Genomic DNA, 23,258 nt, shown 5'->3' on the forward strand with positions numbered 1-23,258 from the left:
ATAAAGTATGAGGGTGCAAGCCGAGACTGTCCAGTGGGGAGCCAGATTACTGCCTCATAAAGCATTGCAACTGTGCCATTATCACATAATCATCGTCATTACTTCACTCACAGCCATACTGTTACTTCTAATCCTAAATAGTCTTTGCTCTTCTATCTTGCTGAATCTCCCATCCCACGCTGTGAAATTAGCATCTTCCATTTTCACCAGTGCTTAATGTAATCACAAGTTAAAAGCACAAGCCTCTGAGAACTCTTCATTTCTATAGTTACTCATGCAAGTCTACTCTAGCTGAGAGCAAAACTTAAAACACACACAAACAGCAAAGTGGCAAAAGATCATAAATAAAGGCAAATAATGTACAAGTAGCATACGACGCACAATTTATTTTAGTCCTGCTTTGCAGGGTATAGGATAAATGATAAGACATGGTGCAATAAGACTCTAGCTCAGCCCAGATGCTGTGGCCAAGCGACAGGTTGCTACAACCATCAGTACTGAGCACAAACAACCCACAGATGTCAAGGACTGGCTGGATGAGGAACAGTGGTGGGATCTGCCCAACCAAGAGCCCCCCCCCCCAGGGAAGACACAGAGGAAGAGGATTGCAAGCCTGGGGATTGGTGGTGGGACACTGGCCACACCTCAGAGGAGGGGATGAGCTGGGAAGTGTGAGAAGCAGGTCTAGAACAGGACAGGGTAAGGAGGTTTCCAGATTGGATGCAGGTACCGACAGTGATGACAGAGCCACACTCCTAGAAAGAGGCGCTTATTGCATGTTGCTGAGCAGCAAGCCAAGCAGACACAGAGGGAGTCCCTTGGAGCTTGTCACAGCAGAGGAGCACAGAGGAAGAGGCCTGACACAGAGGGCTAGGGAGTGAAGGACGGGCTACACAACAGTTCAAACAACTGCTTCATTAAGACAGGATTACCCTTTTGAAGTCTATGCGTGTTCTTTCTTTTGCTTCCCTTAATAAAGAAACTAACTGCCCAGCCTCTCTCTCTCTCTCTCTCTCTCTCTCTCTCTCTCTGTGTGTGTGTGTGTGTGTGTGTGTGCAGGGCCGTCTTAAGTGCCCCACGGCGCCGGATCCCTCCGGCGCCCCGCCCCGCCCCGTTTCCCAGCTGCGCGGCGGTTGGGCAGGCAGTTGCGCGGCGGACCGGCGGACCGGCCGACCAGCGGGCAGGCGCAGCTCGCGGTGCCCCCCTGCCGGGCTGGCGCCGTGGTGCCCTGCGCCACCCAGCCTGGCCATAGGGCCGGCCCTGTGTGTGTGTGAACTGCTCTGCCTATCGGCTCCCTGACAACAGACTTTATATTGTTTGCTAGTGCTGCACACTTCTATTCCCTGCACATCTTCAAAGAAGGCTCCAAGGTCTGAGCCCACATGGTACATGGAAGCTCACTTGACTAATTGCCCAGTTTAGTCCCTGAAGTTTCTCAAATTAAACTGACAGGGAGGCATCCCAGCCACTTAACAATGGTAAGGTGAAAGGCAATGCATGTGGCTACTGTTACAATTTGCTCCTCTAGTGAAACAATCTACTATTATACAGGACACTACTGTACATGAGGGAAATATTTCTGTAACTAAAAGTTTAAAACAGCTAATCTAGCTCATCCACTTAAAAAGAACTTAGAGAGAAGAAGTACAAAATACCGTCTACTTACAGGGATGTTCCTGAGCTGCAAAGAAGCCACTAAGCTATCCTAGGAGATGCTCCCACATTCCTCTAACAGTTCTGGAGGGTAAAACAATTAGTTAACAGATTAATTCATTCTGATTGCTTCCAATTATAATGGACACCATTTCAATGCAAAAACATCCCTATTGAGTTTAGAGTGGATTTTTCAGGCTATTCATCCAAATCTATACTTAATCCAGGTTTCCTGGTGGTATTTTTAATTAGTTCTACCATCTATTCTTCTTTGTCCTTTAACCGCACTATTAAAGGCAAGTTAATGGTAAGTGAAGAATTAGTCACATCCTAATTTTTTCCCTTTGTTCTGTACCTCTAGAACTGAAATTCTGAAAGGCATCCCGTGTTATAATGAAATCCCTAAATGCTGCCTTTGGTGGGAATTACGGTAAGCCAGACCTTGTTGAATGATCATAAGCAACGTGGAGTGCTGAAAGCGAACACTGGATTTGCTCCACCATATCCAACATAACATGCATCTCAGCCAGTCAGTAACATCAGAGATACAAGCTAGCGATGTGCTGAAACTGGTCCACCAGTTTCTCAAAAGATTTCTACCCCTGCAAAATAATTATTAATTCATTAATTATACCACTTCTATTACAGTTTGTTACCTGCCTTTCACATGAAGCTCCCCAGGCGGGTTACAACAATTAAAGCACAACATTAATATTAAAATGCAATGTTAAAAATGGTTTAAACAATTTAAAATTACAGAAATAAGGTGGATCCTAAAAATATGCATCTCAAGTGTCAAAAGCCAGGGTGAAGAGGTGTGTATTCAGTATTCTGCCTTTCCTGGGCAGCGGTGTAAGCAACCCTTGATGGTGCCTGGGGTGGACCAAAGCTGTTGAGCTAGGAAATCTGACGTGCCAATCTCAAGCTCTTCTGCTGCCCAGAATCCCACCCCAACGCAGAGCAGCCACCATGCCACCCTACAGATCCCCATGGTGCCCTACAGCCCCCCTGCCCAGTGCGGACCACCCCACCCCACCCCTGGCTAGCTACTCTACTGTTCCTGGGCAGAGGAACCACCTAGAGAGCACCCAAGATGAAGGAGGCAGCCTTTCAGGTATTTGGGACCCAAATCGTTTACTGCTTTTAAACATTAATGTGAGTACCTTGAATTAAGCCCATAAATGAACTAGCAACCAGTGCAGCTATTGAAAAACAGGGGTTATACAAGATCTGACAGGGAACCCGGCCAGCATTTTTTCCATCCAACTGAAGTCTCCAAATCTTCTACAAGGGCAACCCCATGTAGAGTGCATTGCAATATAATCCAGTCTGGAAGTTGCCACAGCATGAAGTACAGTGGCCAAGTCATCTCTGCCCAAATTGGGGCTGTAGCTGGAGAACCAACCAGAGGTGGAAACAAGACACTGGGACCAGTGACTGTGTTGAATCCAGGAGCACATCCAAACTGCAGACCACAGTTTCCATGGGAGTGCTGTCCCATCCAGTTCAAACCGTTTCCCCACTTCCCAGTTATGAGAACTTAGGATACAGAACACCTCTGTCTTTTCAGGACTCAGCTTCAGTTGATTAAACTACATTCAACTCATCACTGTCTCCAAGCACTGGTTCCTCCACTGCCTCTTCTAATTCAGTTGGAACAGAGAAACAGAGCTGGGTGTAACCTGCAAATGGATCGCCCTTCACTCCAAACCTCCTAATGACAGCTCCCATAGGTTTCATATAGATGTTAAATAGCACGGGGGACAAGATGGAACTCTGCGGGACACCACAAGACAACTCCTATGGCACTGAACAGGAGCGCCACATGACTATTTGCTGGAAATGGCCCTGGAGGCAAGAGTGGACCTACTGAAGTACAGTTTCCCCAACCACCAATAATACTCTGGAAGGATATTGTGGCCAATAGTTTCAAAAAGGAGAACATGCAAGGTCTCACTCTATCTCTCTCCTGATTAATGTCACCAACAAAGGTGACCAACTTTTGGTGCCATGACAAGGCTTGAAGCCATACTGTAATGGATACAAGTTATCAGCTTCCTCCAACCATGCCTGGAGCTGAACAGCCACCATCGTCACAAGCATCTTGCCAAGAAAGGGGATATTTGCCACTGGGTGGTAATTGTTTGATACGTCTGGGTCCAGGGAGGTCTTCTTAAGGAAGAGGCGCACCATCACTACCTTCATGGTAGATGGAGGCAATGTGGCAATGGGAGGAGCAGTGATATGGGTTAATGAGCATGCTAAATGTGATGCCCCAGAGGCTCTTTCACCATGTTTGTCCTCTATATCTGAGTAACACGTAAAGAAGACTTTTGTCAGCAGGACAATCTCACAAACTCGCAAAATAAACAAAGCACATATCATTATTTTGTGAGTAGGGATAATAGGCAAATGAAGTAGTTTACATGGAAGTAAATTCTACAGAATTTAGTCACAGTTGCTCACGCAACATCTTTAAGACTGTAGCACCCACTTTGTGTTGGCATAAAAAAGACCCAGACAACATTTTAATACTTTGGTGGTTGATTCTCCTAACAGCATCTGCTCAGATTTAAGTCCTATTGAACTCAAGGGGATTTACTTCTAAGTAGATATGCATAGGGTCGCGCTGAAAAAATACTGAAAGTAAGATTCAGAAATTCCACGCAACGTATTTAAATAGGTAAAATATTCAGGCTGTGATTGTAGGTTTTCAACTAGCGCAGCAGATCTGCTATTCTATTTTCAAAGAACTCAAAACACTTCAGTATTTTCTTACATACATCATTATGCAATATATAAGCGTTACTACTGTAGCTTGCTCTGACAGCAAGATCTACTGCCACTTTAAAATGTTCCCTGTTCCCGATTAAAGATAAAAGAAAGCAACAACAATCCAAAACTTGCAGCTGTGATCAGGAACATTAGTAAATTCTCAGAAATTTAATTATTAATCTTATCTCTCTGAGCACCCAGACGACTTGCTGAATGCATCTATCAAAGGTATTTGCATTTCTTTTGCATCTGAATTGTTAAACATTTTCACCAGATTAGAAAACTTGAACAGGAATTGAAAGATATGGAAACTCAATTCCTATGAAGCTGTTTCTGACAGCATTATTTTAATTTATTCAGGATGGAGATGCAAATAAGATCTTTTAAGCACATTCTGAGCACAGAAGACTGCCATGAGACTTAAAATATAATTATTGTGACACAAGGAAAAAATTGAGAAAAGTATTAGCATGAAGGCTTAAGAAACCATTCAAAGCCTGCAGTTCATCAGATAACTACTTACACAGGGGTCATGCTGCCTCTGAATCAAAGATTACCAGCAGCAACAGTTTTAACGATTATCAAAAATGTTGAAATAATAAATAGAAGATTTTAATGAGAAAGCTTGATATGAAGGGTTTTTTTTAGGAAAGAAACAGAAACAGAAGAGGGATGGTGGGATATGGGGTGCCTTTTTAGTTGTTTGATGCTGAGAATAACTTGAATCGATACTACTTTTGTTATATTTTATTTAACTGTTTTAACTGTTTTTGGTTCGTGTGGGTTTCTTGCTGTAGTTCATTTTTATTAAGGGAGGGGTGATGTATCTGGGAGGAGGGAAGATGGGGAGAGCAAGCGGGGGGCCCAGTCACAGTGGTTAGCGACACACCAGTGAGATGAGATTCAGGTAGGTAGCCATGTTGGTCTGATGCAGTCGAAATAAATAAAAATAAATACAAAATTGTCCAGTAGCATCTTAGAGACCAACTAAGTTTGTTCTGGGTATAAGCTTCCGTGTGCATGCACAGTTCTTCAGATGCACTGAAACAGAAGTCACCAGACCCTTATATATAGTGGGAGAGTGGGGTGGGGGTTTTCTCAGAAGGGTAGTAGGAGGTGGGTGATTGACTCAATGGGCATGGTAAACCTGTTGACTGTTAACAACTGCAATTAGTCCTACAGGAAAAAGCAAGGGATAGTATGCAGATGACCAAAAAACAAACAAACGTGCTACTGGACAATTTTTTAATTTATTTCAACCAGTGAGATAATTTTGTGACTGCAATATATCTGGTCCTGCGCAGCAACCAGAACTCAAATATGGAGAAAGGGCCACGTAAGGATTGTCAAATGCAGCTGGGATGTCATCAGACCAAGCTTTATACACCCAGTGACCTGTCCATGGTCCAGCAAGTCTCTTATCTCCCCTTCCAGCTTCTCCCAACCTCTGGAATCTGCATCATCTTTTTGTATCTACTTGCATAAATCATAATGAAATGTATTCTTCAACTATCATGGTTCTAACTATCACCCCTGAACTCTGACTTTCTCGTCTTCTGTGAGCTCTGCTGCCTCAAAGCAGGAAAGTCACCTTGCAAGCAGAAAGTCTGGAAAAATGTAGAAGCTACCTGAAACATTAATTTAGCCCAGCATTGCTTACTCTGCCCAACAACACCTCTGCAGGGTATCGGACACAAGCAATTCCTAGCCCTTCTTGGCACATGAGATATGCTCAGAACCCATCTTTGTAAGTGAGGCTATAAGACAAAAGGATAGGCTTTGGGACCCACTTGAATAATAATGGTCTGGAGGAATAGGTGTATCTCTCTTGCTTAAAAAGCAAACAGGATTTTTTGAGTGAAAACAGACCATATTTACTGAATTGATACCAATCATTTTAAATATATATTCAAAAGTTACAATACAGTTACAATACATTTTCAATCAATATATCCCCTCCACAGGCACCTCTGTGCTGTTGGTGGTATTAAAATATCGGGTTCTTCTCCAATAAAAGAGAAAAAGAGAGACCAAATTGTGTCAAATGTATTTTTTGGGAGATGCCTTTGATTAGTCACTGATGGTATGTGAGGCGTTCTGATAGAGCAATGCCCCAGATGTTATTAACCCAAGCATCTATTGGTATTTTAGAAGTTTCCTTCCATCGTTGAGCAATAACTAGTCCAGCTGCTGTGAAGAAGGAAGGAAATTTATTCTTTAGATTTAAGGTTAGAATTTGGGGTCAAATCTAATGCTAATAAGGCAAGTGCCGATTTAGGAGGGATATATTGTTTAGTGATTTTGGAGGTCAGACTAAATGCTTTTTCCCAAAAGGTGTGGACCATGGCACACTCCCACCAAACATGAAATAGGAACCTCGTTCTCCACAGCCTTTCCAACATAATGGTGAGCTTAAAGGATTTATCTTGGCAGGGAGTGTGGGGGTCTAATGCCACCAAAAGATAATTTTAAGGAAATTTTTCAGGAGGCAAGCCGGAATTGTTTTTAAAGATGAATTTTGCCATATTGATTCCCATGCTTTTCCATTTATTGAAACTCCTATCAATTATTAAGAGCTCTATTGCCATTGCAAACAGCAGTGGCAACAGAGGGCATCCTTGGCGGGTGTCCCGCTGAGGTTTATTGCAGCAGCATCATATCAATTTACCATAATTATAGCTGAATATTTTGAATAAATTTGTTGAATCATGTAGATTTTTTTTTCCAAATTATAATTTAGAAAGTAAGAGCTTTAAATACAACCATTCAACTTTATCAAATGCTTTAAAAGCATCAAGTGAAATTAATGTCGCTGGAGCATTTTGTGGCTGCACGTCATAGATTACATTGAGGACTCTCCTTATAGAGTCTACTATATTCCTTGAGGGGACGCAGGTGGTGCTGTGGATTAAACCAAAGAGCCTAGGGCTTGCTGATCAGAAGGTCGGCAGTTCGAATCCCCGCGACGGGGTGAGCGCCCGTTGCTCGGTCCCAGCTTCTGCCAACCTAGCAGTTCAAAAACACACCAAAGTGCAAGTAGATAAATAGGTACCACTACAGCGGGAAGGTAAACGGCATTTCCGTGTGCTGCTCTGGTTTGCCAGAAGCGGCTTTGTCATGCTGGCCACATGACCTGGAAGCTGTAAGCCGGCTCCCTCAGCCAATAAAGCGAGATGAGCGTGCAACTCCAGAGTCGGTTACGACTGGACCTAATGTTCAGGGGTCCCTTTACCTTTATATTCCTTGAGGGTGTAAATCCTGTTTTATCTGTGGTGATGTACTGACCTATGAAAATATCTAATCTCTTAACCATCACAGCTGTGAATAGTTTCGTGTCCACATTTATTAAAGAAATTGGCGTATATGAATCAGGTTTTGTGGGGTCTTTCTTGGGCTTCAATATCAAAGTTAATTTTGACGTGTGCAAAGTTTAAGAGATATCCCCCCCCTTTAGCACTGAGTTAAAGTGTTTAGTTAGCCATAGTGACAATTCTACTTTAAAGGCTTTATAGCAGGCATCCCCAAACTGCGGCCCTCCAGATGTTTTGGTCTACAACTCCCATGATCCCTAGCTAACAGGACCAGTGGTTGGGGAAGATGGGAATTGCAGTCCAAAACATCTGGAGGGCCGAAGTTTGGGGGTGCCTGCTTTATAGTATTCTCCTGTATTCTCCAATATGACTGACATCAATCATATTGTCTGGACTGATTTCTGTTCCAGACCTGGGGTGGGGGGTGGGGGGAGTTGCGATTGCCACCTCCATTTGCAACAGAATTCTCCGACATCCCTAATAGAGAATAAGACTATCAATGGCTAAAAGTGATGGTTATGTTCTTCCTCCACTGTCAGAGGCAACATGCCTCTGAATAACAGTTGCTGGGAATCACATGTTTAGAGAGCGCAGTGCACTCAGGTCCTGCTTGCAGTTTTCCCATGGGCATCTGGTTGTCCACTGTATGACCAGGAGGATACTGGAATAGATGGGTGTTTGGCCTGATCCAGCAGGCTCTTCTTATGTTCTCATGTGCAGAGCTGGTGGATTTAAAGACACCAGTGCCAACCAGTTAAGGCAAATAGTCCCAGATCAGTGCTAGCGCCAGGACACTCCACTCCCCACTGCCAAGTCTTTCCTAGCCACTGCTGTGGGCAGCCGGGCAGCCCAGAGATACTAGCAGCATCAAGCAGAAGCAGTGGTAAGGCTGTGTTCTTAAGCCAGTCCTGCCTCCTAGCCAAGTCTCAAGTGCTACCAATGATTTACACAGCCTTTTATTGTCTGACGTCAAGAGAAAGTGTGTGTGTGTTACACATTTCCTCTTAAGAATACAGGTTGCCCATGAACAAATATAGGTCCAGCTCTTACCAACACCACAGCCCAATGGAAAAACAAGTTAACTACATGTTTACATGTTGGCTTTGGGATTAGGTCGTATGCCTTCAAGAATTCCATGTCATGCTGAAAACCTCTTTTGACTTACCCCTGAAGGGAAGGATTAAAAGAAATTAACATCTTTACTAGCTTCCTAATTAAAAGTGTCTGCTCTAAAACAAATATGTTTATCAAAACAGTTTGACTGGTAAAATACATTATTGAAGCTGCAGTCACCCAAATTACATGCTGTCTAAAGCAAAAAATAAAGGAGGGGCAAAAGCCATCTGGCTCATATAACTTACATTTTCTAGACAGCTTGCAGCTGGTTCTGATTAAGCAGCATCTTTTTTTATAATAAAAAAACCCTCACAGAAATCTATTTTTATCTTTGCAAGTTTATTTTTAGTGCTCGCACATCCAAGGCGCATGGTGTTTACATTAATAAATGAACAACCACCTACAGTTAAGAAAGGGTTTGTGTGATTCTGATGGCAGACTTGCCATCAGGTAAGGAGGACAGAGGGAAGGATGGGGAAAAATAGGTTCTGCCCTGTTGTTTTTTATTTTTTAAAAAAAGGTTTCTCCAACACACACATGCCACACAACCCACCCCTAAAATAGATACAGGAAAAGGAAGCTCCTCAGAGATCTGGACACTGTAGGAAGTGAAGAAGAAGAAAAATCATCACGAAAAACTGAGCCTAGATTGCATGCTATGTAATGGCTCTCTCTCTCTCTCTCTCTCTCTCTCCTCTGTTCATATAGTCAAAATAGGCTTGGTGGTCCCTTCCAAGTCTCTACAGGATGCCAAAAGACCAAGCTAACTGCCACTGTATAATTCAGAACAATTGGCAGGCAGTGCCTATTCACAGTAACTAAGAGTTAGTGCCATACATCAGTGCACCTAAGCTTTTTTTTTCACCCGTCTCTGTACAACTTCTTCCCAGAATTCACAGGCATGGGAACACAAGGAGGAATATTTGTGGGGATTTTTAGCTGATGATACAAAGAAAGGCCAATGTTGGATTCTATTACCTGCTAATGCTGGAGGCATTATGCTTTTGAATCTCAGCTGCTGGGAATCACAGGTGCGGAGTGTGCTGCTTGCAGGCTCCCCACTGTAAGAGCACAATGCTGTTGTTTTCATTCCCTGCTGTCTGTGAACATGTGCAGCCTTGTTTGTTCGCACTGTGGGTGATGTGTGCCCAAAGGCACCACGTTGGTGACCCCCCAGTATGGAATCCTGCAATAACACGAGTGGACTGTTGAATGCTTCCCCCCCCCCAAGTTAAAAGAAAAGAAAAGGCATGTTGTGGTGAATGGATCTATCCGTCAGGGACTGACTGGGCTCTGAGGGGTGTGTGGCAGAAGAAGGGGGAACCTCAAGACTTATCCAGGGGAAGGGGTCAGTGATTTATGGAGTTTTGTGCCACCTGTGAGGCAGGAGCCAGGGCTGGAGGAAGGGGAATAGTCAGAGCAGTCGGAGAAAGGGGAGGATGTGTTTCCCAGGACCAGGAGGGGGTCGAAGAGACAGGCACAGTGGCAACTTCCCTGTAGAAGAAGTCACAGGTTGCTTGTGCACGCCCCATCAAACAAGGGTACTGAAGTTCAGGTGGAGGCAGGGCTGCAGTGCTGCTCCAACAGTCCAACTTGGACCCCCTGCCTGGAGAGGGGATGCCAGCCACTTAGCTGCCAGAAGTGTGTATGTGTGTACCTTAGAAGATACTGTAACTGTGTGCTTTGTCAATAAGAATCAAACTACTGGCTGTTTGTCCTGGGCTGAGTGTGCTCAGGATGCTAGCCAGATCATTTCTTAGTTGGGTTAATTTTCTGCTTGTAGTAAGGATTTCATGTAAAAGCCCATTTCAAAAAATGAGCTTCATTGCCACCTCATTTTGCTGCAGGCACAACCAGGTCTTAGCTGGAGAATTGCTGATTAATCTTCAGCTGCTTGGAAGCTGACACGGAACTCCCCAGAGTTTGTAAACAGGATTGCCAACTTTTAACTTCCTGTGTGCCTTTGATTCCATGGTGGGGGGGAAACCTTCAGCAGCTGATTTCTGCAGAGGTGCTATTTTGGTCAACTGGCAAACATATTGGTAATAGAATCCAGGATTGTAATAGTCAGTGGTATGGAATCTCGGGCTGAGGGGGTGTCAAATGCAACCCTCCAAACCTCTCTATTAGGCTCTCAGGACTCTGCACAGGCCACACCTCTCACCAGCCCTGCTCCACCCCCTTCTCAACTGGAATGGAATGTGTGCTTAAACAGTAATATTGCCTCTTGCTGGCCCAGAATGAGAGGTGTTCATGTAGAAATCTCTGGTCTTTGCATGTCTGGACTGTAACCTAGTGTACAAAGATAAGAGTTGCATTGTTTGACCCACCTGCCATTGGCACGTGGGCCCTGAAAGGGTGTCCACTAGGGAATGTGGCTCTCAGGCTGAAAATGGGTTAAAGCACAGAGCCTAGGGCTTGCCAATCAGAAGGTCGGCGGTTCGAATCCCTTCGAAGGGGTGAGCTCCCATTGCTTGGTCCCAGCACCTGCCAACCTAGCAGTTCGAAAGCACGTCAAAGTGCAAGTAGATAAATAAGAACCGCTACAGCGGGAAGGTAAACGGCATTTCCGTGTGCTGCTCTGGTTCGCCAGAAGCAGCTTAGTCATGGTGGCCACATGACCTGGAAGCTGTACGCCGGCTCCCTCGGCCAATAAAGCGAGATGAGCGCCGCAACCCCAGAGTTGGTCACGACTGGACCTAATGGGCAGGGGTCCCTTTACCTCTGGTATTTATACTAACCCTAGCACACCTTGGAGAGAAAGGGTAAACTAAATTTACTTCAAAGAAAATGCAACAAGAAGAGTGCAATATCAGAACTTGGATTCTTTTAAGACCGAGCCTTCTCTTTTCTGACTACCAACAGCCAGTTCCAGATTTCATGCACAAGAAATATCCATGGAAAAAGCTGTCTTAAGGTTTTTGTTGTTTGCTTGTTTTTAATGTAAGACACCACCCTATAGAAGCTGACTGTGGAATTCTGTTTTGAAAAAATAAAGGTGCATATAATGCAATTAACAAACAATATGGAAATAAATCAAAACACCAGGCAAATAAACAACTTGACACACAGACACGATGCTATTTGATCCATGCAAGTGGTTATTTTCACAGGAGGAAATTAGTTTGTAGCACTGGAGGATAAAGTATGTGATGGAAGAGTAAGCAAAGCAAATGGGCATATGTAATTATGATTTATTCCTTTCCAGTTTGTGATAAGCAGTAAAAGTGAACTTAATCATTTAGTACTTCAGGCGGCGCTGGGGTGTAAATTCCAATCTGTTTTCAGTTCAAAACAAACATTAAATGAAAGTGCTTAAAAGCCCTGAGTGATGATAGCCACACCTCAAGCTCAGGAGGAAATAATCAAGAAAGAGAGAGGTGCAATTGGCTCATTTTCAGGGTTTTATTGTACCCTGGAAGGCTTGGATTAACTATGCAAGACATTTATGATTTCTATGTATTAGGGACAGAAAGCAACCTTTTTAATACTAATAACTCTCACACATAAGTCTGTGCAACTGCATTTGCTAGCATCCACTCTTTGCCACCCTTACCTCTACTATTTCTACTTTTCTGGTTGTTCCTTTGTTTATTTTTATCATCATCATTGTCATCATTGTCCACCCGTGGAATATGGTCCCCAAAGGTTGCTCAGAAAGGAATGTGGCCCTCTGACTGATAAAGGATCCCCACTCCTGACCTAGTCCTTCTCACAGTTAAAAGTTTTTATGCAGGCATAGGCAAACTCGACCCTCCAGATGTTTTGGGACTACAACTCCCATCATCCCTGACCACTGGTCCTGTTAGCTAGTGATGATGGGAGTTGTAGTCCCAAAACATCTGGAGGGCCAAGTTTGCCTATGCTTGTTTTTATGCTTCAGAGCTGCTTCCTCCTTTCTCTATTTGGATTTTTCCCACCTCATATCTTTAAGCATTTCAGAGGTCAAGGTCAAGGTGGGGTAGGGGGTGGCGAACAGTGAGAAAGTGGCTGGCATCAAACACTGGGCATGCAAAATGCTCCTGTGTGCAACAGGTTTTCAAAGGCACTCTGCACTTCTTATTCAAGTGCTTCATGGAACTTCCACCCTTTCCCTCTTTGGCATGTTATGTCCCCGCTACTCATAAAATAACTAATCTGCAAATTACCTTTTAAATGCTTTCTCAGATTCATGGGAAGTAAGTTCTGCTGCAAAAAAAAGCACATCTGGGCTGCTAAAGAGACAAATGAAAAAGTGGAGAGTGGGTGGGAAAAAATTAAAAGTTGTCAAACATGCTTTCTTTGGGTGTTCAAAATAATTTGTTATTCTAATTATTACTCCAATATTTAAGGCAGCGGATCCAATTAACTCAGCATCAAACCTAAAATAACTAATGAAAAATCCAAGGTGATATAATAGTCCCTTTTATGTATTTCTAATTGTTTCTAAAAGTTGCTTTGTAAAAGAAGCATTTTTTAATTTTATTTTAGGTTTGATGCATAGGTTACAGGTGCCTCATGGAAGCCAATCAGTGGCTCACCTAGGGCCCCTCTCCAGACAGTCAGTGTTTTGCAGGAGGGATTCAAGCCACAGAATTAAGGCTTACACAATTAAAGTGGATGGAAGTGCTCTGTATAAATCCACTTTAAAAAGAAACTGCCTTTTCTGCAGTTAGGAAAGTGATGGAGAAATGTGTTGAAAAGTGTGGAATGAATGACTGATTAACAGGAAGATGCATAAACACCCCACAAGAAAATCGGGATGAATGCTTGTCGGTGAGTAACCTTCCTGTAAACAAATCAGAGTGAATACTCAATAAAGACCAAATATAATATATGCCTTGTGCAAATCAAATCAGGATGGATGCTCAATAAACAGGTTACATTATGTTTTTTCTTTATTGTACTTTTGATTTCATATTAATAAAAAAACTTAAAATTAAACAGAAAAGTTGTATGGAGGATCTATGTGGCTCAAGTCAATGAGTTGGATACAGGCTGCATCGAGTCTCTTGATATAAATGGGACATGACTTTAATCCCATCGACTTCAAAATTAACGAAGTGCTATTCACTCATTCTGGATTCAATCTATCCTCTCTATAACACTTTACTATATATAAAAAAGGAATTGCATCAAGGTGAAGGTGGGAATAAATTCCCAATCTGTGCATTTCTTCTTCTGGGTTGTGGCTCTAACAGATACTATGCCACACAAAACATATAAGAAGAGAGAGGTCAATGTAAGGGAAGCAATACTGTGAAGCACAGACAGATGTAGTGACCATCATCTTGCAACTTACTGCTTTTTGGGGGGGGGTTAGTAAACAAATTTATTTTAGAAATAAAAATACTCAGAGTTACATGTGCATTTCCCCCTCCAATGGAAAGAACACTGTGCATGTGTACATGAAGCAAGAAGTTTGGGGACTGTTGCCTAAGTCAGTATTTGTGTGCAAATGTTTTGGACTACAGCCATGAAAAAAATTACTTTGTCCACATGAATACATTCAATATATTAAAAAGGACTAGCAATAAAGTTCCACACAAACCAGGTGGAAAACCTGAGGCCGTCCAGACACCATCCAACTGCAATGGCCAAGGGTCAGGGATGATGTGAGATGGAGTCCAACACTAATAGGAGGGGCAGATGGTTCCTCATCACTGACAGTAAATCGGCTACTATCCAGAAAACCACAAAGCCCATGCTGAGCTATTCTATCAAAATAGTACTTTTCATCCGTCCTGCTGCACATATCCGTGAGCATGATGTAGAGTTTGAGATACAGGATCAGATTGTTTTTGCACTTCATAGCAACCCCATTGCACAGCTGATTTGATCAAAAGAACAGGACTATAATCCTTTACCATCTCCAACTATGCAGTGTCCCCACCCCTAATGGCTACGAGCTCCATGGAAGAAAAGACATAAATACAATATGTGAACCTGCTTTTCCCTGTCCCCAACACCATCCCCCCACCAGGTGAAGCTAGTTGCCATTTGGATAGGTGAGTCAGAGAAATGACATTGGAGGCACACATTGGAGGTCCTTTAAAACCCTTCTTTCTAGGCTACTCTAGCAAGCAACAAAACACACACTTTCCTTTCCTTTCCTTTCCTCACCTATCTAGCTGCCATGTCTCCCCTTGTCTCAACTTACCTGTTATCAGCCCTCACCTGGGTCACCTGACTTCATCTCATCTATCCAACCAACCTGACATTTCACCTCCAACCTGTCTATGACTACACTGTCTGCTCCTTGCCCTCCAGACAAAAATGTGTAGAGGTTATGCATACAATAGATAAAACTTTATGAAGTGCGTATTTTTAAATTTTTCCTCTTTTTCACTAGATATAATGCATCACACAGTGCAAATTTATCTGTTGACCCTGTTCTTTCAGTTTGTGCACCATACCAAGGGCTTGTTGTTCATACTGAAACTAATAATGGTCTTTATAATGACAATAAAATAATTCTCTGGAGGAAGACATGACAGTTTACAGTGGTATCAGTGTTTTAAAGGTGTAGTGTGAATGTGGCCCATGAGATCCGGGGGGGGGGAGAGGGGGGGAGGCAATAGAAGGAAGTCTCTCTAATACTTACCCAATTGGCATGTCACCTTCAACAAGTCAAAACAGGTGTCTGACCACAGGTCAATGCAACAAAAACTGCTGGCCATTTTCCCTAAGTTTCACGTCCCTGTCCATTGGCCATGGTAGCTGATGGGAGTTGAGTATGGCAGACAGAGACAATGGTACTGGGTCAAAATACTGCCCATAAAAGCAATAATCATTAGCTGCAGGGGGGGGGGGAATTATCACAATAACGAAGTTTGTCATACTTCAGGCAAACACATAGTTCCTGTTACAAATCTGATATTCACACAACATTAAAACTCCATAAAACTAGGCACCCCCCCCCACGAAAGCCACAAAAAAGTTGTGTACATGCATATAACTGCAAAATTCATCAGCTGGAGGAAAATGAGGATACGTAAGGGGTGTGACTACATTCATGGAAGTTTTATCAATTTGGGAACAATCCTCCATTAGTGTTTAAAGGAAAACCTCACACTGTCTCTGTAATAACATGTGACAGGTGCAAACTATCAACGACAAATTTGTGCCTAAAAACACTGGCTCAACCGGCAACTACACCACAATAAACAGTAAATGCAGAGAGGCCCTCAGACTCTGCCCCCTCCCATAAATATTGAGATCATTTGCAAAACAAATTAAAATAAAAACTGTAAATATTTCCCAACATGTTTATTATCTACATCGGGGCGAGAAACCTTTTTGGTCCCATAGGTCAACTCTTTTATCAGGTTCTGCCTCACTGGCCAATTTGGAAAGTTGGGTGGGTTCAGAACCTGCTGCATAAAGAAAAGCCATTTTGATTTCTTGGTATTGTTTAGGAAGGATTGGAGAGCACTTTCCCCTACACATACCTGCTTAATGAATATATGCACAATACGCTTTCATATGAGTACCTCATTATTTCTTCATGAAAAAATATTGGTTGGTTTCACTGCATGGAAGATAATTCTCTGAAGATACCTGAAGTGATCTTTTCACTATCACCAACATTTCTTCACAGGCTCTGCTGACATTCAGAGAGAAATGGTTGTGTGTGTGCCGGGCAAACTGTGGCATTACCACAAACTGACATATTACGTATCTGCTGGTAACAAAGTTCAAATCACAAACTATGAATTAACTAGTGAATGCTAGATCCTGGCTGATGAATAGGCATAAGAAAAATGTACCTCCAAGCATCCTTTGTTCCCAAGCATTTCCACCTATGCAAATCCACCTGAGGACTTGAACCTATTTATTCATTTTCAAAAAGGGAAATGTGAAATGCTTTCTGAAACCATTACAAACAATGCCTGATAATCCACCCCTCCAAAAGCAAACAGAGCTTTATTTATTGCATTTTTAAAAAAACTTATTTTGATCCTTACATCTTATGCGCACCGAATGGTTAAGAACATGTAACAGAAACAGGATGTAAACATTTCCTTAATGATAGCATAGTTTAGAACAAGCAAAGCAAACAACAAAACACAAGCATTTACCTCCTCCCAGTGGGAGTTGGCATTTGCTTTATAGCTGCAGGAATTAGCCATTCATTTAGACAAGGCCTAGTCCCTAAAGGCTCACAGAGCTGTGTTCAATTAAATTGGTTCTGGTGTTGTTGTAAGTAAATGTTACTACACAGGAGGCCTGTTTGTTGCATCATGCAATCGAAGGAAACACTTATTTAATGGTGCACACAGAAAATACTCAAGTAGTGTCCTTCGAGATCATCTGAGTAACAGACATACATTTTGCTTCGTTTGAGACTCACTCTTTAAAACTGTCAGTTTGCTAAGTTTGGTTGCAAACCACCGAAATCTATGGAAGTTCTGCTACTTCAGAAAATAAAAAAGGAAGAAGAAAAAGATCCCATCCTATTGTGCACCACTGAACGGTATGGAAGTTGCTCAAATGTAGCTCTTTGAAAGACAACAGTTCTCTCTTAGATGTTTTTGCTTCCAGCAGCTATGGATAAAAGCGTCAGTCAGGGGTGGATACGCAAGTAACTTGCTGCTTTTGATACTTTCCGTGAAAAGTCTGAAAGGGGAAAGCAGATGTGTGCATATACAGCTTGCACGTCTCAATGCGAAAGAAAAATACATTTAAAAAGGCACAACTGAATGTTCATCTGTGTTCAAAGACAGCCACATAAAATAATTATACCTTCTATCAAGTGGGCCAGAAAGAAATACTTCCCACACTTCCCAGTTCTTTTAAAATATGAAATAGTTTCACTGAAGCAAACACCACTCTTTCCACTTAATCAACCAGTGTATATAACTTGCTTGCATTAACATCCAAGAGAGACTCTTTTTATATATAAAGATACTGAAGCACTGTATACAAAATACCTGAAAATATTATCTTGCTCTACTTCTTAACATTTATTTGCTTCCAACACTCTGAAAGCACTGATTTGCTGTCTTAACACAGAATTGCAGCCAGCTAAGTTTTGCTCAGGAGTAGAACCACTGAAATTGATAGACCTAAGTGAGGCTGCATTCACGCAACAGTTTATACTCCCTCCCTTATGTCTCCCTAACTGTTAATATCTGCTTCACATAGGACTGCCTTCAAAAACTGTTTCAAAACCTCCAGTTAGCAGAGAATGCGGCTGCCCAACTATTGACAAGTTAAAAGGCTAACAGATCATTTAAAGCAATTCTGTAATAACTAAACTGGCTGCCTGGCTGCTTCTGAGACCAACTCAAAGTGCTTGTTTAAATCTACAAAGCTCTTTACAGCTAATGACCCCAATATATTCTGGAAAGTCTCAAGCCGGGTCCCCAGATCTTTATTTGAGGACATTCTCTGGATGTTAGAGGGTGGCTTGGAGGGGGATGCCAAGGGATGGGAGCCTTTTCAGTTGTGGCTCCCCGTCTGTGGAACACACTCTCCACTAAGGTCTGCTTGGTACTTTCACTACGGTAATATATTTATAGTGCCAGGTAAACTTCCCCCAGGCTTTTGATGGATAGCAATGTTTTCACTGATAATGTGCTTCCAGAGCTTCTATACCACTGCTTTTGGGGGGTTGGGGAGCGCCTGACTGAGCTCCAAGAAATGACTGGATTAGCACAATAAAAAAATGGGAAGACCCATATCAGAACCTCGGTCTGCTACCGCAGAACCCTGAGTGACGTCAGCAGAGTCAAGTGCTTTCCCTGTGCTCTAGATCCCCAGAGTGTTTACAAAGATGATTACACCAAATATTGTAGTGAACTCAGAGGCTACAATAATGAAGGCCTGAAAATGTGAGGAATATAAGTTCATCCTTTTCTCAGCCTCTTGGCAGTCTAAGCATGCCAAGCTTTTTTTTATTACACCTGAAAGAAAGGTATTTCCCCTGAAAAGTTTAATGTATCTATTTATAGTAACTTTCCAGGATGTTCCTCGCTGCTGGAACAGACACGGAATGCTCACCGTCTATAAGCAAAGCGGTTGTTTCAATATATTCATGCTTTATTAAGAATCCGAACTGAGTGAGGTCTAATAACCTCCATTCCTTGCTATAAAAAGCCATGTACCTGCTGGTGGAATTAACAGAAGTTAAACCACACTTAATGCAGATTGAACCTGCATCTTCTAAAAAAAAGATAATAATGAATTAATATTTACAGGCAAACAGCATGCACTCTTCATCAGTTTAAAAGAACATGGTTATAAGCAGAAGCTCCAAGAACCAATGGTAGTACTGGGCAGGCTTCTTATTGTTTGGGTTTAAAGCAGTAGCAGCCAACATAGTGTCCCCCAAATTGTTGCTGGACTCCACAACACCCAACATCCCGGACCGTTGGCCATGTCAGCTGGAGCTGATGGGAGCACAAGAACTGGAGGGCACCATGACATTGGCTACCCTTGGTTTAGAACTGTCATCACTTCTTGCTGGATTAAAGGCCTGCTGGTTTAAACGGAATGTCCATCCAGTGCAGAATCCTGCTTCCCATAGTGGCCAGACACCACCTTCAGGAATCCCACAAGCAGGAGAAGAAGGCCTTCTCCCAGCAACTGGTCACAGCCATTGGTCACAACCATTTTTGTTGTTGTTGTTGTTTAGTCATTTAGTCGTGTCCGACTCTTCGTGACCCCATGGACCAGAGCACGCCAGGCACTCCTGTCTTCCATTGCCTCCCGCAGTTTGGTCAGACTTAAGTTGGTAGCTTCGAGAACACTGTCCCACCACCACGTCCTCTGTCATCCCCTTCTCCTTGTGCCCAACATCAGGGTCTTTTCCAGGGCGTCTTCTCTTCTTGTAAGGTGGCCAAAGTATTGGAGCCTCAGCTTCATGATCTGTCCTTCCAATGAGCACTCGGGGCTGATTTCCTTCAGAATGGATAGGTTTGATCTTCTTGCAGTCCATGGGACTCTCAAGAGTCTCCTCCAGCACCATAATTCAAAAGCATCAATTCTTCGGCGATCAGCCTTCTTTATGGTCCAGCTCCCACTTCCACACATCACTACTGGGAAAGCCATAGCTTTAACTATACGGACCTTTGTCGGCCGGCAAGGTGATGTCTCTGCTTTTTAAGATGCTGTCTAGGTTTGTCATTGCTTTTCTCCCAAGAAGCAGGCGTCTTTTAATTTCGTGACTGCTGTCACCATCTGCAGTGATCATGGAACCCAAGAAAGTAAAATCTCTCACTGCCTCCATTTCTTCCCCTTCTATTTGCCGGGAGGTGTTGGGACTAATGGCCATGATCTTAGTTTTTTTGATGTTGAGCTTCAGACCATATTTTGCGCTCTCCTCTTTCACCCTCATTAAAAGGTTCTTTAATTCCTCCTCACTTTCTGCCATTTTAGCCACACATCCTCCATATCCAGACCAATGAGAGGCATTGTCACCATTCAAGGACATATTCTAGCCAAGCAAAAGCACTTAAGGAGAGTGTTTGGAGTGTTTTCCTGGAGTGGAGGTGTGGCCTGGGGAGTGTCCCGAGGGCTGGATGGGGGTACCTAGAGGCCACATTTTACTCCCAGACCTGAGTTCATGCATCCATGAATGCATAGTTTATTACAGTCAGAGGCTCATCAAATTAGATAACCAAATAAAGCTGGTTTAAACAGTTAAAAACAGATACATATAAATATACTTCTTTTTCTCTCTCAAGAAGCCAGCATAGAATTTCAACTTATCTGCATTGAAGTCAGGGGCATAGGTGGGGGCGGGGGGCCCAGGCGGTGCGATCCCAGGGGCGCCATCGCGGCTGCACGCCCCACCCCTGTCCACGGTGCGTCACGCCCCCAAAACGCACGCCACACCACGCCCCCAGCATGCGCGCCACGTCCCTGGGGGCAGCGCCCTGCTCTCCGCCCCCGGTGGCGGAGCATGAAGCTCCGCTGCTGATTGAAGTCAGAATTAATTAACCCTCTTTGTAACGTAAGAGAAAACTTCCCATAACCAACACTTTAGGAGATCTTCCCAGAAGAGTGCTCAACACAGGGAGAACCAGCCTTTCTATACATACATTCTGCACATTATGGTGAAGAAGAACGTGATTCTATTGCTCTAGCCCTACACAAATACAACCATTCATTAACCATGGCCTTCTTAAATCATCCACTCAACCGTGTAAAAAGTAGCACATTAAAATGAGCAAGGATAAGTTCTCTCCTGTTCTCAGAGACAGTTAGTGTATATGGGTATGAAGCTGAGCGGATTCCATAATTTATAGGGTTATTAAGGAGTAATGGGGACAGGACTTGTTAGCTGCAGTTCTCACATACTGTAGATCTAAATCATTAATCTTTGAACAACAAGGAGTTGAGTCCTGTTTAACTCGATATTGTCCAAAACTTTAACCTGTAATTGCCCAGACTAAATGCCTCCTTCTCAATCTCTGTCATCAGTTGACTAACAAGAATCTGAGAGCAATAAGGAGAGACAACTGGCAGGAGCTGCAGAAAAATGCAAACTTAGCCACTGTTTCGGGGCATCAGCTCAAGCTTTATATTCAAGTGATTGAATACTGTACACACTTCCTAATGAATTCCCTACAATAGGTGGCAAGCCCAGTATCTTCCTAAGGAAAGCAGACGGAACTATTTAGTTAGTTCACATCAACAGATCACATTCAACCACTGCTTGCCACCCAGCACTCCCTTGGCATTGTGGCCCACAATTCAACTGCCCTCACTATTTCAATTTACCCTTTTCTGCAGGTTCTCCTGTCCTGAAGCCACACACAAAACACTGTGAGTGTGGGTGTGTTGGTTTATTTGTTTCACCCCCTATGCTGCTTTTCTCCATTTCTCCAAACTCCTGAGCTCTGACATCCTGCTCCCTATAAAATCTTTGTTTGGTACATCGCAGCAGGCTGCTGTGCTACAGCTGTGGCCCACATTTCAAGAACTTCATATGCACATCTAGCTGAAGAGACAATTTGCTTTTTTATTCACCCCCCACTTCCAGCCAATGTGCTGCGTGAAGCAGCAACATAGAGATCTTCTCAGAATTCATTTGAGTTGACAAACATGATTGCAGATATACTAAAACCTTTAAGAAGAGTAATGTGGAATTTGTTCACGTGAAAGGTTCTATAACAGGAACAAGATGCAACTGTCCCCCTCTTTCTTTCTTTCTTTCTTTCTTTCTTTCTTTCTTTCTTTCTTTCTTTCTCTCTCTCTCTCTCTCTCTCTCTCTCTCTCTCTCTCTCTCTCTCTCTCTCTCTCTCTGTCACACACACACTCATACTCTAAAACTCTCCCTCTTTCTTTTTTCCCTCCTCAGCCCCAGGTTAAGAATATAGAAGTGAGATGGTTGTGGGCTCCCTTATCTGAAAGAACAGCCTACTCCTTAGGTTCTGGAAATGTGACTGAAATGTAACATCATGAAATTGCAGCTAATTATTGATATTTTAACACCTACACAAATTCATAAACCAAACAGCTTGCAAGGCTCCTCAGGAACTCAGAGGAAAATAGGTCAGCTAGACCCATATACATTAAGGTTTCTTTTATTTCGTACAGTCCCAGATCACATGAACCAGTATGTATGCTTTTAATGCTCCCCACCTATTTTGTAACTACCACAAATTCCCTTCCTCTCCCAAGTTTACTGCAGGAGAATAACGTGGAGGTAAATATGCAAAGTTTGGAACTCTGATTATTCTTTGCTGTTCTTTTTCTAAACATAATTATATAAGCAATTGCAGCACAATGTGTTTGGCAAGAAGATTACTCTGGCAAACCTCAGCTGCAGAACGTTCCTAAATTAAACAAACGGAGATGAAGCAAAAACTTCAATTACACTTCTCTTGCTATTTGTTCTTAAACTGATATTAAAATATTACACTTTCTTTGCTGACTTCTAGATTCCAACTGTTCACTTAAATAGACAAGCCTTTAAAAAATTATATTATCAACACCACATTGCGAAAACATGCACACATTAAAGCAAGGATTGGGAACCACTGCCCTTCCAGATGTTGCTGGACTTCAATTTCCCCAAACAGCATGGCCAATGGACAGGGACAATCAGAGTTGTTGTCCAACACCTGGAGGGACCAGGGGCATAGAAAGAGGGGGGGCGGTAGGGGCACTCCACCCCAGGCAGCACGATCCCAAGGGTGCCATTGCGGCTGCCCCCGCCCGCAGAACGTGCGCCACGCCCCCGCAGGCGGTGCGCCACACCCCCAGAACGCACTCCACGCCACCGCAGGTGGTGTGCCATGCCCCCAGAATGCACGCCAGCCCCGCCCCCGCCTGCTCTCCGCCCCCGGTACCAGAGCATGAAGCTCTGCCACTGGGAGGGACACAGCTTCCCCACTCCTGCATTGAAAGGTATAGACCATTTCTTCTAACAGGTGGGCAGGCATATTCCATACTAGTAAATGAAGCTTCCAT

The 23,258-nt window shown here is 43.2% G+C and overlaps 1 long non-coding RNA gene across 1 annotated transcript in view; it reads right to left on the reverse strand.

The window, feature by feature from the left end:
- Positions 1–1,225: 1,225 nt before the first annotated feature.
- Positions 1,226–23,258, reverse strand: part of LOC132592857 (uncharacterized) — a 53,874-nt gene continuing 31,841 nt past the window's right edge. Inside the window, exon 3 of the long non-coding RNA XR_009558387.1 lies at positions 1,226–1,737. This is a non-coding gene — a long non-coding RNA (uncharacterized LOC132592857). The remainder of the gene's footprint in view (positions 1,738–23,258) is intronic.

The sequence above is a fragment of the Zootoca vivipara genome, chromosome 12 (genome assembly GCF_963506605.1).
Source record: "Zootoca vivipara chromosome 12, rZooViv1.1, whole genome shotgun sequence".
In the NCBI taxonomy this organism is placed as follows: domain Eukaryota; kingdom Metazoa; phylum Chordata; class Lepidosauria; order Squamata; family Lacertidae; genus Zootoca; species Zootoca vivipara.